The sequence below is a fragment of the Lepidothrix coronata genome, unplaced genomic scaffold (assembly GCF_001604755.1).
Source record: "Lepidothrix coronata isolate B3197 unplaced genomic scaffold, Lepidothrix_coronata-1.0 Scaffold12, whole genome shotgun sequence".
Classification (NCBI taxonomy): domain Eukaryota; kingdom Metazoa; phylum Chordata; class Aves; order Passeriformes; family Pipridae; genus Lepidothrix; species Lepidothrix coronata.
Window position 1 is genome coordinate 915,211 of NW_016690192.1, and position 16,803 is coordinate 932,013.

At 41.3% G+C, this 16,803-nt stretch overlaps 1 protein-coding gene and 1 long non-coding RNA gene across 2 annotated transcripts in view; one reads left to right on the forward strand and one right to left on the reverse strand.

Moving 5' to 3' along the window:
* LOC108492771 (BEN domain-containing protein 5-like) overlaps positions 1-16,803 on the reverse strand; it is a 922,669-nt gene that overhangs the window by 322,926 nt on the left and 582,940 nt on the right. The window lies entirely within an intron of this gene.
* LOC108492775 lies at positions 2,354-8,576 on the forward strand. The gene is made up of 4 exons (XR_001873231.1): positions 2,354-2,484; positions 5,194-5,269; positions 6,641-6,723; positions 8,360-8,576. It is a non-coding gene; the product is annotated as an uncharacterized LOC108492775 (long non-coding RNA).

The window sequence follows — 16,803 nt, forward strand, 5'->3', positions numbered from 1 at the left end:
AAACCAGAGCGAGCCCATTGTACGATGGTCCCTCCATTCACCACGTCACATGGAACACCATCCAAGCTGTCACCAAAGTTAAAAGGCCTTTTCTAAAGGGACAATGCTGATATAAAGGCATATTAAAAAAGAAAAAAAAAGCTGGTTATATGAGAAATAACGCCTTAGACTACTGAGAGAGAACGCATTAAAAAGCCCAGTATTTTTACTGAACCTTGTGTTTTCCAAGCAGCATGTGAGGGGACAGCCTTTCCTACAGAACTGTGCAGGACAGAAGTGTTATCTCAACTCCATGTCTGAGAAAAGTAACACCAGAGCCAGCAGAGAGTGGATGAAAGAGTCGTATCCGGTCCCACAGCTCATAACGTGGGAGCCCCTAAGCCCCATGACAGGCAAATCTGCAACAACCCACAGCACAGGAGCAAAAATTAATACCCTGAGAGATGTGACCAACAGCAGGGCAAAGCTGGGAGCCACAGCTCCCTTCCTCCTCCACTCCCTCCCTGCTCCCGGATCCACAGCTGAGAGATGCTGCCCTGCAGAGAGGCAAAGTCAGGCAGCACCTCGCCTCTTTGGGAGGCATGTCCCAAGTTCCACAAGTTTCTTTTGACCCTGTAAAGCTCTAATTTGAGAAAGAAAGACAGGGGCTGGTGCAGCAACTTTGAATAGTTCACTGATTTCAGTGCTGGAAAATCCCACACGCCCATTGTCAGATAACATTAGACTGATGGGCTCCTGACTCCAGTCATTTGCTCTTGTACATACAAAGGCAGAAATGCCTGTCTCTGGTGATTGCAGACCTACAGAAAAACAGAAATCTCCACAAATTGCAGTAATTGAAGGTTCCAGGGGATTTTATTAATCTTGCAATGTATTAGCAAAAAAACTTGGGGCAGAATGGAGTTTGTTGAGGAAGAAAAACCTCTAAATCTGAGGCTACTACTTTAATTTCTAATAATAAAAATAGTAATGCTATTAAAAAACAAAGCAAACCAAAAATCCCAAAACAAATGGAAATTTGCTTTAACTTAGCATTTCAGGTAGGCTAGAAAAATGATGTATTATTACCTCTCCAGCCCAGGTTTAAACCTACATGTTGTTAAAGTCTCCAGGTTTCTAAATGCAGTGGTCTTCATGTAGCACATACCCACACAATATTTGCAACTTAAGGCAGAGTATGAGAACAGAAGTGGAAAACTGCAGCATCTGTAGGTCAGTCTGTGAGGGCTGTGTCCAAAACAAGATGCCAAAGCTCAAGCAGAGCAGTAGGCAGGCTGTGAAAATCAGAGGGTGAGGATATGAAGAAAGGCAATGATTCTTTCTGGCTTTAAAACTGTCTGACCATTCCTAATGATTAGAAATAAATTAGCAGGGGCCTGCTTCAACTTGTTCTAACATTTTTCTTTTTAACCTACTGCAAACCAAGCTGCAGCCACGTTGTTTCATTTACAACCTTACAAAAACAGACCCTCTCCTCCTAAGGCATCAGTACTGAGAAAAACCTTCCCCCTCCTTCCATCTCAGTGAGTAGCATTAACACCCTCTCAAAAAAGGCAGCAGGGCCTCTGTTCGAGGCGAGAAGATGCAACATGTCCAGTGGCAATGACGTCAGGGTTGAAAAAGATGACACTTTATTAGAAGAGCACTTGTGAAAACCACCTACTGATGAAGCCAGGCATTGGAAAGCTCTCGGCAGAACCGTTTATTGACAGAGGAGACTGATCCAAATGGACTATTTCACCGGCTTCAGTATTCCTGCTGGAAGAGTTTAGAGATTAACTTCTTTGCATTTAGGTAGAGACTTTTCTCAACAAGTTTGTTCAACTTGTTAGACCACTAGAAGGGGAAGTGTACAACAAAACATGCTCCCATGCAGGCAACATGATTTTTGTGGGCAGAAAGGAGGAAGGGAGAGTAAAGTTGGAGAAAAGTCAAACTAGAAGCATGGGCCATTGCATTCAGAGACCAAATATTTGGCATTTACAGAGCAATTATTGACCTGTGACTAGAAGACTATTTAGAAATTAAGAAGGGTTGTGTACAAAATGGCAATTACAGTCTAGTCAATCTGTACTCATATCTGGTGAAATGAAATATAGAAGCTCCTGGCTTTGGGAACTATAATACATTGAACACTTTTAAATAATCTTTTAGTTGTCACCAGCCCTGCAAAAAAGGTAAATTCTACATCAGGTATTTCTCATCCTTAGTTAAAAAGGTTAAGTTCATTTAGTGACAGTGCAGCCACACAGCTCCAGCAACTAAAGCTTATGGTGTCCTTTGTTACCAGGAACATCCCAGCACGCACTGTTACATCACAGGAAGGTTTGTCTCATCTCCCAGGGCACTCTGAGGGAAGCTGAACATGTGCCCATGGTGTTCACACTTGGTCCACCTTCTTCCAAGCCATTTGCTGCAGTCAAACCTGCCTCACTTTGGTTTCATTGATGGCCACCCCTTCCTCTCTCTCTGTCTCTCCACAAGGTGACATTTTAATTGCATGTGCCCTTTTTTTGGTCTGTCAGCTCCCAGTCTCAGCCAAACAGCTGGGTAACTTTGGCTGGCATCCAGAGTTAACATAAGTTGTTTTTAACCTCTTGATACAAAGGCATTTCACGTGGTTCCCCTGTGTGACCTCCGTGCACAAGAACCTGCTATTAAAATATGCCACCATATGCAAACCACCGACGTCCTGAGACAGCTGTCCTGAGGCATTTGGCCATGGCCTGGTCCCCTGTGGCATCTGGGCCCTGTCAGGGAGCAGCAAATTCTCACCACTTCTGAGCCAAACACATTCTAGTAACAGCACTGAAAATGGCTCCAGAGGACCTCCCGGTGCATTTTAACACCGCTCAAGTTTTAGTTTTTACCAGTTTAGCGCCCAAACCCTCGTCTAGTGTCAGACAATCATGTTTCCTACCCAAAGCAGGGCTGCTGCAGGGCGAGAGGGAGGGTTTGAAGCAGACATCCAAACCTCACCATGTGAGAGCTTGGCCATGATGGACAAACAGAAGCTGCCAATGCTCAGCGGCTCCTCTTTGCCCCACAGCAGCAATCCCTGCTCCCAAACGCTCAGCCACAGCTGTGTCAGAGCTTGGAATTTGCTGATGAAAGGACTTTTGAGGCTAAAAGTTAGTCTACTTTTTCCAACTTTCCAGCTCTCAAATGAAAGTATTAACTGCTTTCTGCAAACCCTTGAAACATCAAGACGTTCCTACTTAAGAGGTGAAATGAGGACTCGGATACAGATTCGCAAATGTTGACTTACATAACTTGCCTGGTAAATGCATGCAGCGTGGTGTGCATTGATTGTCTGAAGATACAGGTGCTGTGCCACTCACAGGGAAGGTATTAGTAAGTACTTAACAATGCAGGGTAGGCTGTTCCTCTTTAATTGCAGGGATGTGCAAAGCATGAGTAGTTATTTGCCCGCACGAGCAGCTCCGTCAGCAAATGGTTACCCAGAGAGCAGCAATCCTGCCTGCACCTCGTTCTCGGAGGCTGCACTCCCCATTTTAGCCATCAGGACACAAAACCTGGGAAAACTACACATACTTGAGCCTGCATGCTTGACAGGCCCCCAAATATTTGTGTTGATTCAGTAATTTAAGAGTTATACTCATAATCCCGTAGCTAAATATCAGTCGGCCTTCATCTTTTCTCATTCAGAGAGGACAGAATGAGAAACCATTAGTTTACTTTTGGCTTCACTACAAAACAGTGCATTCTCCAAGGCAGCAACCATCCACTCTGCTGATGTTAGCAGAGCACTTACAGCAGCGAGGTCCTGGTCCAGGACTGGGGTTGCTAAGCAATATGGAAATACAAATAATAAACGAATAACAGCCACCTGCAAAAGATTACACACCGAATTGTACCTTACCATGAAAGCTTATGTTTCAAACTTCGTCTCATTTGGATTCAAATTTGCTGAAATCAAATTTATAAAGAAGGAATGATTGTTGCACAGAATGTTTTGAGAGATGTAAACACTTCCTTTTCTATTACTGTGATTCACTTTGGGTCGGGTTTTTGTTGGGTTTTTTTTTTTTTTTTTCTGTTAGGCATTTAAAGCATGCAGTTCTGTGGAATACAATGACTGGTTTACTTATTACAGCACACACTGGAAGCTGCTTAAATATATTTTCCTGTCAGCACGTCTTTGTGATTCCCATATTTAAAAGGTGATTGTTACTCTGTGTACACATGTGCCATTAGCATGATTGATGTCAGAACAGTGTTTGCGCTCCGCATCGGCGAAGATTAAAAGCTGCTCCCAAGAAATCCTCTTTACCATGCCCAGCTATGCAAACACACCATACTAGGACATCTCACCAAAGAAACTTCCTCTCAAGGCCACCTCACCCTCGCTGTGCCTGCTCTGAGCTCGAGCAGTACGGCTGCTACTGTGCAGAGGGCAGATTCCTTCCCTGTAGGCTCCGTTTGTGACCCACTGGAAAGGTTCCCATTGCCTTTAATAGGAATTCAGCGTGGCCCTGCACCGTGTCCCACGCCAAGGGCTGGTCTGGGCGGCCACGGAATCACACAGAACACGCAGAGATTAGGGAATGCAACAAAATCCCCAGAGTTGGGGCTTTAGGATTACATTACAGTCTTTGGAATTTGATCCAGATAGCTGAAAAACAAAAGGTGCACTCTTGTTTAGATTTTTTGTTGCCCTAGGACCTGTGAACAAGCACAGGTCAGTGACTCTGATAGGAAAACTCCTGCAAACAAGCTAATCTGGGGTTATTCTGGTTTCAAGTGAAACGGTAGGAAATAAGGAAAAAAAAAATCTCTTTTTTAACACAATTCACTCTAACCCTTGGCATCCACCTCACCCACAGATTCCTGTTCTGGCCACGTGCTGGGAGCCACAGTAACCCCCTGCATGTGGACTTCCACAGCAAAATCCTGAAGTAGTTTGATTTCTGTTGGCTCACAGAGAAGGGCTTTAGGTTTGCAGTTGCTGTAGACCAAATGCTCTCACACAGAAACAGTTACACAAAGCTATGATTTGCTAAGATGCAGCAATTTAATTGCAAATTTGAACCTTTGTCATCAAAAGATTATCCTATCTGGGGCGAAATGCTATTCTCAACCTTTGTACACAACTGGGATAGTCTTATCCTGTACCCAAAACAAACAAAAAGGTAATTTGCACAATTTTTTAATTTTTTTTTTTTTTTTTAGGTTAAGAAGCTTACAGTTGGAGTGCTTTCTCCCTGGCTGAGAGGCAGGAGGGTGAGTGGCTGCAGAGGACGGACAGGTAAAGCTGTGTGCAAATCCCAAAGTGGCAACTTCTGTGGGAACACGATGCATGTTTTGGATCCTGGAGAAGTGAAGCAAGTCAAGGCGGTGCAGAGGCAGCAGAGGGAATTATACTAATCCAAACTACAAGGGAGGTGCCATGTTACACAGCCGGATGCAAAGCTTAGTGTTCACTTTCTCAGGAATGTGCTCCCTGTAACTCGGTTACTTAGGAGATTTCACTCCACATTATTACTTAAGCTCACAATCACTCCGTGCACAGAGATTAATCTGCACAATAAACACGACAACAACAAACAGAATTGGGGGCATCAGGGACAGACATGGATATCTGGTGGGGTTTTTTTCCAGAGATATTACACATGCAACTCAAGAGTTAGAAAGTTCAAAACGAATCTTGCCAAAAGTCCTCAAGGTAAGTGTCACTAAAACAGCAAATACAGATGAGTGTGGCATTCTGTACTATTAGCTACTGGCATTATGTACCTGAGCTACTCACCTTTAAAAAATACATAAAGCAAAACAATGGTGAAGCTCAGCCCGGTATTCCAATACTACCCAGGAAAAGTACAGGTACAGTACCCCAAGAAAGCATATCCATCAAAGTATCAGTGGCTAAAATATGCAGGCTTCACTATCTGAAGCACCCAAGAGCTTTGAAAACTCAGTTCCCATTAAATTTATCTTCCAGATGGCTTTCCAGATCCCAGCCTCAAGTTTGCACTGACATATGCCCCATTTTACACAAGCCTTTGGATAGCTTCCTTTATAAAAAGCATACACTGTTATTTGACTTCCAGAGCGGAGGACTTGGGATTATGTCATCAGTGCTCATTTCTGACTCAAGGCATGATGCTGAACAAGTCACCAGCTCCCTATTTCTGAGCACTATCAGTCATTCACTGATAGGAAAACTACCTGCCCCACTGGGGCAATCTGAGGCTTCATTAAATGTTTACAAAGAATTTTAGAACGGGTACAAATCTACATGAAAGCAAAGGCAGTTTTCACGTGTGCACTGGTTAAGCACAGACCCTAGAGAGATGTACTAGTGGCACCATACTGGAAGGTAAAATCAGTGTGATACAGCAGCAGAGAAATATCAGATGGGAAGTAGAGATCTCTCAAGATGACTTTCAGAAGTGGAATAATGGAGGTGAGATTAAGTTTGACAGCAAGTTCCTCCAGTGATAGGAAGTCTGGTATACATTAACTTAAAGGAAGGATAACAACCTTAGCAGAGCCACTGATCACTGCTGAATTATGAGCCCTCAGCACGACAAAGCCATGAAGAGCATAGAAGATATTTCTAGAGAAAGGCATTTCTAGGAAGATAACGTCACTGTATGATGTACTGTTACCACCCCAGATAAAACAGCACAAAAGCATCACTGATGGAGGAAGATCAGACAAGTACAGGAGAAGCTGAGTAGGATAACAGCAGATGAATAGGTGAGTGCATTTCCCAAGCAGAATTTAAGACAGGTCAGTCTAGTAAAGGTAGAGTGGATATGATCTCTCATAAACTCTTCTAAGACACACAAAAAAAGCTGCTCAAACTTGTCAGCAACATGTGCTCAAGAATAGACTCATGCTGCTCATGAGTAAATTCACCTGGAAGCTGGGTGGGGGGAAACAAAATTAACAAGTCCTAGAGAATAAAGTTCTTAGTTTATCTACCATAACATGTAGAAAAAGCAAAATTAGAAGAGATGAACCTGTGTAATACTGAGCCTTTGACAGGACAGGACCAGTAACTTCAATCCCATGTTACAAAGTCCAGCAGCAGGTCCAATGCTTTCAGTGCTACAGGAACAGATGTTCTTGGAGAGCTATCCAAAATGATCTTATATTGTATAAGTATCCAAGATGATCTTATATTATATAAATGCTTCCTTTCCACAACAGACTGTAATGTTTACTTTAATTCACCCAAAATACCATCTCCACTAACCTAAGCCTTCCAAATTAAACTGACCTACCTGAAACATCAATACAGTTTGATTTGACCTCTAGCAGTGCACTTCAGGCTACAGCTGGAATGATTGCTTCACTGTTTATTCCCTCTTTCAAGAAAAAATACATATATATCATGATGTGTGAACTCCTGATTTGATAAGGTAGCTGTGCTCTTTTTAATACGTCCCTCTCTGGTTTTCAGTGTAATAACACACCCAGCATCCATAATGCTCAAGACAGCACTCACATTTTCTGCCATCATCTTTAACAGAGAAAATTCATTTGTATCCTTCTACAGGCAAAATAATGCCAGATGAATTTAGGAAAACAAGAGAGAGATTGGCACATAGCTTATAGCACTGGGAGACAGCTTGGGATTAGCAACAACAGGACTTTCTGTCCTGAGCTTAGACTCCACTAACCAGTGCCGAGGGATTCATGGTTCTGCAAGGATGTAGGTCATGCCAGAGGGGACACACAGAGTCCTGCAGGAGCCTGGAGGCAATTAAAAGTGGTGATGCAGCTGAGCATCACCACAGGCAGTGAAAAGGGACTTCCCCTGAGACTGGAAATCGCAGGCAAGAACGATCTATTCATCTTCCATGTCTCTGACAAGAAGGGATGGCTTGGTTATAAAGCCTTTAAAATGCAATGAGTCACTTCTCAAAAGAGGTCACCGGTTACTGAAATTTTCCTGAAGTATTTGATACAGAGAAAACCCTTGAATAACAAATATGAATTCCTTTAATCATATTGTATCTGATTCTTCCAGTAATTACATTTGGGGTACCTGACAGTACAAACAGGTAATTCTCATATGCAGAGTAGAGGTCAACTGGCCAACAAGACACCCTTCTGCTAAAAACGCTCCACTAAAGTTTGTTTTCCAAACCAGAAAAGAGTTTGTTATTCAGCAGTAAAAGATGCCAAACTTCTGCAGAACTGCCTATATATACCCTATTCAAGAAAAGAATGTGCCATGCAGGGTCACCGAGGAGTAAACTAAAGGAACTTCCCACAGAGTACCAGCAACTCACCCATGAGTGCATACACCAAACTTTGCAGCCTGACCAGCTGCTGAGCTGCCTTTGGGAGTGGATCCAGTGTTGCTCTTTGTTTCCCACCACAGGTCAGGTATTGATGAGAAGCAAATCCCCCACCTAAAGAGGATGAAAATCCCACAACATCTTGCACCACAAAGGTGAAACCTCTCGGGTACAGGTTCTACCTGACCTCCAGAACAGGAAATTGGATTAGTCAGGTAAGCAAGGAGACCACGAGAGCAACTTCTGCACCACCCATAACCCTGCAAAACATCACCAAGGCCTTGCACAGAGTATTTAATAATGCTGCAGCATCGGGATGGGATCATGAGAGAATCAACTGGTTTCTGCCCTTGGTATTACAACATGTACTTGAACTGCTCTGATCTTACTCCTCCCATCATTAAGCCTCTAGTCAGTTAAAACCTACACAACCCCTCCCAAATCATGTGGGAAAGGGCCACCTTCCATCAGCCCCAGAGAGGGAGGAAGCCCAGACTGGGCAGAACTTTGCAGGTATTTTTCTCTTGAGGTCATCAGATGAATGTCATCATTTTAACTGGATCAGCTCAACGATGCTGTCCTGCCCATCCTTTGAAAGCTGGACAAACCAGCGTGTGAGCTTTAAACTGGCAGAGATATTAATTTCAAATCAATATGAAACACAAAAATATCAATAGGCATTTAAGAGGTGAAACATTAATTACTTTTCAAAAGGTGCAGTACACAAATTTCCTGGTGCCTTTACAAATAGAAATAAGTCAATAACATGATTTCATAACATTTATAAATGACTAAGTTAATTAACAGGGAATCTTCAGGGAGATGATGAAGGAAATTTAGAAGAACCTTGTCTGGCACTGTTTGAAATTCTCAAAGGAAGGAAGCAACTTCTTTAAAAAAGATTAATTGCAAGTTTTTTTGCTTTACCTTGATGGAATGTCTGTTTACATATTTAAGTCGGTTTTGACCTTCAAAATTCTGGCAAAGAACAATTTTCATTAAACCATCTCAGTGGAAGAACTTGGCAGTTCCTCATCTTATTTCTGAGGTTAAGAGAGGATATTAATCATTTAGCAGGAATGGTCAAACAAAATATATGTAAGTCCTATCCAGAGCAACCTTTAATTTATCATAGTAGACACAGCAAGGGCTGATGTATAGCAAGCTCTTCTGTCAGGTCTGATTCCTTTATGGGATTTGGTTGGAGGCTCCAGAATGAAATAATTCCACAGAAGTTGATGTCTCTCTCTAAGGATCCCTGACCATGAGAATATATCACAAGATAATGGTAATATCTCTTCACCACTCTGTGGCAATCCATAGGCACCCTCAGCCAAGAAAACTCTGTATCCTGAAGATACATTTTACAGTAGTAAAATGGCTGTGGCTTCCCTTTCTTCTAAGTTTTATTACTTCAGTATCCTATTTTCTGTGAAACTCTGCTGCTCTTTGGAGCCCAGTTCCACACCATCACCCACCTGCCTGGCTGAGCTGTGAATACCTGAATAAGCAGTTTGGCAAGGAGGAGCAACGTGCTCTGTCTCATCTCTGGCACATGTAAAGTACCAGGTCAAAGAGGAAAGTGTATTAGACATATAAACACTCATCCGAAGAACAATATTTTCAGGACAGAGCTATACTTAATAATACAGTAAAAAGGGAAATGCACTGGGACATCAATTGGTTAAGAATCAATTAAATGTCAGGGTTTTTTTCTACAAAAGTAAATTAAGGTTGCCCCACAAAATGGAATTACTATTGTATATAATATTCTAAGTGACATGAGTCCTAAAACACGAGGCTGTATCACATTAACTAAACCAAATACAATAGTGATGAGAATATCAAGAACTCCTCCATAGAGAATTATTCCATAAAACTAAAATGAATTTGGGTAGACATAAAGGAAAAATATTACAAAAATGACTCATGACCTAGAAAATGTGTAGTAGGAGACTGAAGGCACTCAGTCTATCAAGGTGTTCATGAGCTGGAGAAATACTGAGGGTAGATATTAAGACAGACAAATCAAGAACCAGGAATAAGAAGTTGACACGGAAAAATTCACAGAGAAATAAGGCACAAGTTGAGCAGCGACAGTAACTAACCACTGGAATAAACTACTCAAGGAAAAGACAGACTTAACACTTTGATACTTTTTCAAGACTGTCTCAAAGGAGGAACTGAGAGAAGTTTCCTGATGTGTTCTGCAGGAGCCACACCACCTCCTCGAACGGCCCAGCAGCAGATGCACCACAGCCTGCACACCTTTAGGGCTGTAACCCCACAGCTAAAAATGTCCTTCCCAAGAACCATACTTAGGTCACAGAATCTTGAAATGGCTCTTTCTTCCTGTGCCCAACAGGTGACTGTTTTTCATACAGTGAATGGGAAAAGCAAGTAACAGAAGGCATATTAAAGTCATAGATCAGGATAATCTCTCAAAGTGCCTAATGCTTCCCACCACTCACCTCAGTGCTGCAATTAGGTGGGGAACTTCCAGGCCACTGCGTGTCTGAAAAACCAGGGGAACTTCTCTTTATTTTGAGAAATAAATGTTTTAAAGAGATAATGGCTGAAAGATTTACTTATTCCATATTACCACACTGAGACCTTCATGTAAAATTTTCTTTGCTACAATCTGTGCTTTGGTGGGGCAAGAAGAAAATGCTGCTCTGTGAAGTCCCTGAATAGCAAAGTCTGCCTTACAGTGACAGCAGCACTACCAGATCTCCCAAGGATATGCTCCAGCTCTGTGTCATTTATCTCCAGGAATAACAAGCAGGTATTTCACTTCAGAACCCTGCTGACAATTTGCAAGGCAGGAATCGTGAAACACTCCTGTCTCGTACCTCTAAGGCAAGCACAGAGGACAGAGGTACCACTTGCAGAGGTAACAGGAATGAAAAAGGAAGACCAGGAAAACAGGCAGGGCTGGGTAACAACAGGAACATTATTGAGGTGTGGATTTACATGGCATAGACAGATTTATACAGAATAACAGTACATCACATCTGTGCTCATACAGCTGTGTAAGTGCACTAGATAGAGGTCTCTGGCTGCAGAAGAAAATGCTGATTATGCTACTTGTTAAAGGTTAAATTCTGGGCACGTTAAAGAGTGATTGGACTTTCTTAATTAATAAAATTTCTCATCGATTTAAACCTTAAATGCCAGTTAAACTGCTTGAGATTTTGCTGTTTGGCTACTGACTTCATCTGAATTGCACATGCTAATTCTCTGCGTGAAGGGGAAAAGGCCTACGTGACCCCTCAACAAGCTCTTCCTTGGATTCCTGCACCATCAGACATAGGCTCCTCCTCCACATTTGGCTGTGGCCCAGTGGATCTCAGCTCCCTTATAAGTTTAGGAAAGTCACAGAGTGGAAGCTGCACGTTTACCAATGCGACAGTAACAACCTTAGTTGGATGAGCTGCATTAAGGGACAATACCTAAAGAAAAGACAACACTGGGGTTGTCATTCCCTATCCTAGGTAGGAGGGTGGCTCCTTGCACTGTCCTCCAAAGCAGAGATGATTTTACATCACCTTCAGCCTTGCTTAGCCCCAAATTCTACACCCTCGATTGCTTATTCCTATAAGGATTTACAGTAAAATGCAGAACTTGGTCCTGGAAGATGAAAGTGTCCTTGCAAATGCAAAGAAACCAGCAAGTGTCAAAGAATTTTAATATACAAAGCAGGAAAAAAATGCAAAATCCTACTTTACAGAGTTTTAGTTTTTCATAATCTAAGACTCTTAAAGAAATGAAAGCACAGAACATTAACTTGGAGGCAGATGCTTTGCTCCATCTACCTCCCATCCTACACATTTTAAGAATTATTCTCTAAAGGTACTTCCATAAATCCTGCAGAGGATTACATATGGAAAGGGAAAACCATAGTTCATCTGGCTCACAAATCCAAAATGTCCAAATGGACTTTTTTCAGGTATCGATGGGTTAACACCCCAACTTAAACATGGAGAAAGAAAACTCCTGTAAAACTGATACTCTGTTAATACAAGAAAAACAGAAGACACATGAAAGTACATTTTTTTTTTAGCTAAACTACAATTCAGTAAGAGTTATATAAACATTTGGGAAGACATTAAAGATATATTTGAATATTAAAGAAAGAATATGAAACTCTCCCTTGTAAGTTTTATCATCTGTCTCCCCTGTGGAAGGGGCTGGTACCAGTGTGATATGGAACTATCAAGGCATATTCCCGCTGCTGCTGTCCCAGTACATCCTCCAAGTTCAGCAGGGCGAACACCAAAGGATGCTCACAGCCAATACTTCTGATAATCAGCCTATCCCATGAAACCTGCATCCTTCTCCACTCCAAAAGCATGAAAGCAAAGCTCATGCCAACTGTAAAGGACACGCAAGCACCAACACACATCACCTCTTATCTTCTATTTCACAGGACTTTTAGCAATTGCTATAGTACAATAAAAGGTAAGTCACCCCCAGCCTCCCCCTCTCTTGGGTGGTTCAGGAAATTTTCTGTGACTCTTTAATTTCAAATCACTAAAGACCAAAATTTAGCATGAAAGTCAGCAGCCCGATGCAATAAACATATATATTCATAAAGACTTCAATTCCATTAAGGTTTTACTATCAATAAACAAGGAACATAAAGCTGATATTCTGCTAAATGTGGAGGAAACGATTTCCTTTGTAGGAAGACGTTTTCTAGCCAGAAGGCAGCACAGAAAAAAAATCCTTTAGACTCAGTTTCTCCCTCTCCTCTCAGACTCACTTTAGCCTTTATTCTGATCGAGCCATAATGCAACTTCATACGATGCCACAGGTGAGGTATTTTCCTCTTTATGGTAAAACAAATGATGTCACAAACACAGGACTGTGATTTCACTGCAGAACTGAACAAGTAGGTATCTGATGCATGGAATGACAATTATTGTTCAGACACAAACAGCAGAAGTAATTGCAAAAGTAAAACAAATGAACGACCACATAAATTAATTTCTTTTTGAATCATTCTTCCTGTTTTCCAAGTCCAAATGATTCTCCTTTCCTATTTAGGAACCCTGAGGGGATGAAAAAATGTCCAAGATGGTGAAATTAAAAATTAGCTATTGAGCATGAAACATGCAATGATTGCACTTCATAACATTTTTATTGCCTTAGTGGTGTATGAATCACTTCACGGTTCCACACTATTACGATGAAAAAAATGACACCAATAAAGTCTGAGCAATTGATGTTATGACTTCATCAATCCGGGACTAAAGGCACTCACAGAATGACAAATGTTCTCAAGAGTGGAGAAAACCACCACCTCATTCTGAAGAAGCACAGGTTGCCTCTTTGTCTCTTTCTGAGGAGTGGTTATCCTCACCCCAAACAGATGGAATATTGGAACAATCCTCAGTACAGCTCCATGTGACATGACCTTGCTTTTCCTCTCTGAAACTGGGCAAATTCGGGTTTCTCAAGAGCTATGAACACAGCTAATGCACAGTGAAGCTACAGCTAACACAGAATGTTCCCAGTTTAGAAAATTCTCACTCCTTTGAGGTTCTGCATCAAGACTGTATCATTTTAACCATGACCTGCACTTAGCCTGAATTTTTAAAAGTCTATAGATTCTGGAAATATGAAGTACAATTATCTTTACAATTTCACTACACACAAAAAAGTTCAATTTATTGCTGCTTAAAGCTTTCAAGAGGACAATAATCTCTGCTTAAGGCAACAAAAGCAGCATCCAAGTAATCTATCAGATACAACATCAGAGGTAGAGTGCAAAGAACTGACCTCCTGCAGGGAGAATGTACCTGCTTTTGACAGCCATGCTCAAGAGCTAACGAATGCAACCTTAAATTTCCTACTTAAGAGTTCAGCTTGCACATAACTAAATAAATATTTTAGCCTGGTTGTTAAAAAAAACCCCAAAACAAAACTCCCATCTCTATCAAGCATCACTAAATCCAAACCGGTTCTGAACAGCAGAAACTAACAATTTTTTTCCTCTCTAATACATACTAGCTTTCTTTTTTTGAGTTGCTAGACATCTTGACTCAGGTATTAAAAGTCCCTGGTAGGATTCTTTCCTTTAATATAATAGCTCATATCCCCTATAAAATCATTAATAGAAAATAAAGCCCTTTTTGTTAACTCTAATCTTGCTTCCTTGCAAGTGTGCCAGAGGCATTTTAATATAGATCAGGTCATGAATATCACAAATTACAGCAGCAATGTGTGGCAACAGAAGATCAGATTATTCATATAACAGTAATACCTTCTTCCTTCTTTGATTAGAAAAAAGTAAACAGCATGCATTGATCTCCCAGCACAAAAAGTCACTTCCTCTTAAATCTGTGTTTTTCTGATCCTTACAAATCCAGGTTTACAGTATGAGGTAATGGCACAGCACAAACCTTAGAATGATGAACGAGGGACATTACAGGGTGTAATAAAACCTACTTCATTTTATGTCAAAATTCTCTCCCGTTTCCCATGATGTACAGGTATGAAGCTCAGACAGAGTAGGAAAAAGTTAGTGGGTGCTGTTTTCTATAAAGTTTCCTATGGCAGACTCACGGCAGACGCATTATGAACAAAGGAAATTATGTACAGGCAGGCACAATTATGGAAGAATTAATGAACCAACAAGAACAGCCCCGGCCATAAATGCAGTATAGGAAAATGAAATTAAATTCACAGTTAATTTATACATCAGTATTGCAATGCAGAAAAGCACACCCCATTAAAGTTCCTATTTTTCCTGAGTATTGCCGGAACAAGGAACTGTAGTTTATTTCCCTACTTGCAATGATACACTGGGAAGGACTCACAGGATTTTCAGACGGGTTCATAGTGAAGAAAGACAGGAGTAATGACCAAACAGAAGCATAAAGATGTTATTCACACACCCATTACCCACTGCAGAGCCCCCCACGATGCCATTCCACCACAAGGTGCAAAAATGGCTTATTATTAGTAAAAACCTATTTCCAGCCATCCAAAGATTCAGTTCAAGTTACAATACAATTAAGAGGTGTTTTACCTTCAATATGTCCTATTCCTTTAACATAACTCAGCAAGGCATCAGGTGATGCTCACATTAAATGCCAGCTGCCCAGGCCAAAGGACACATCTATTAGCCCCCAACGACATTTCGCTTCAAAGGAAGTGAACTTTTTTTGCCACCCAAATACCTCTGCTGAACTCTGATAAAAACCAACCTTGGCTGATAAAAACTCCATGAAAAAAATTAATGAAGACTTCCAAGATACCTTCCCCAAGGAGAACATTTAAATTCTTCAGCAATATGCAGCATTAACATCTGATGGGACAAGTCTGTCAAGGAAAAGCCTTAGAAAGATGGTGCTGGTTTTGCAGAAAGAATTACCACCTCTGATTTTTGGGGCCAGGCTGGAGTCCTAACTCTAATTAAATTCTAATCTGCTTTTTCCAGGTTTCATAAAATGCTGTCTCAAATAGGCTTATCTTCTAAGAAGTACAGCATGATCTTCTCATTAAATAATCTGTTACAATGGAACACATTAGTACTAAAGCCATAAAAGACTGAGGAAATTACGAACATTTTCCCCCAAACTAGTATCACTTTTAAAAAAAAGTGCCTCAGTATCACCTTAAAAAAAAAAAGTACATTCACAAGTCTTCTTGAAAAGTGGGAACTTGCTGTTTAAATGTTTCTTCAATGTTATCTCTGTTTTGTTCTTTAATTAATAAAGGGATACATGCACCAACATTATAAACACTAATTTGCTATTTAGCATCCCAAATTAGGAAGCAGAAACATTTATGCACTTCATTAAACACTACCTAAGAACACTTTTGATATTAACAGGAGACAAGCTAGGCTGTTAAATGCAATTTCAGAGCACACGTAAGACACTGTAAAAAGACACTCCTGCTCTTCCCGTCCCTTGCCATAAAATCTCCCAGGCTCCATCCTGTTGGCACCAGCTCTTATGAAACAAACCTTGGAAATCAGTGAGATCTGACTCATCTGCACAATCACAAGCACCAGTTTAAGGGAAGGGACAGGAATGCAGGGACAGGGAGCAGTGAAAGTGGGGTGTACCTGTTAGGCAGCATGGCATTAGACTGGTACAAGGCAATCAGGAAATTGGACTTTAGGAAGCATAAAACAAATACACCCTGAATTAAGACATCATTTAAGTGCAGGTGATGTACAGAGAGAAACAACCTGGTGTTTTTCTTCTATTCCAAAAAAGGCACTGCAGTTCTAACATGCCTCCTCCTCTCCTCTCCCCCTTTTGCTTCCACCCACCCCAGCCCTTCAAGGAATTACAGAATCATTTAGGTTGGAAAATACCTTTGAGACCATCAAGTCCAACTATTAACCCAGCACTGCCAATTCCACCACCACACCATGTCCCCAAGTGCCAGGTCTACCCACCATTTAAATACCTCCAGGGATGGTGGGTCCACCACTTCCCTGGCAGCCTGTTCCTTTCCAAATTATCCACATTTACAGGACACTGAAATAGGCTTCACATTAGAATAA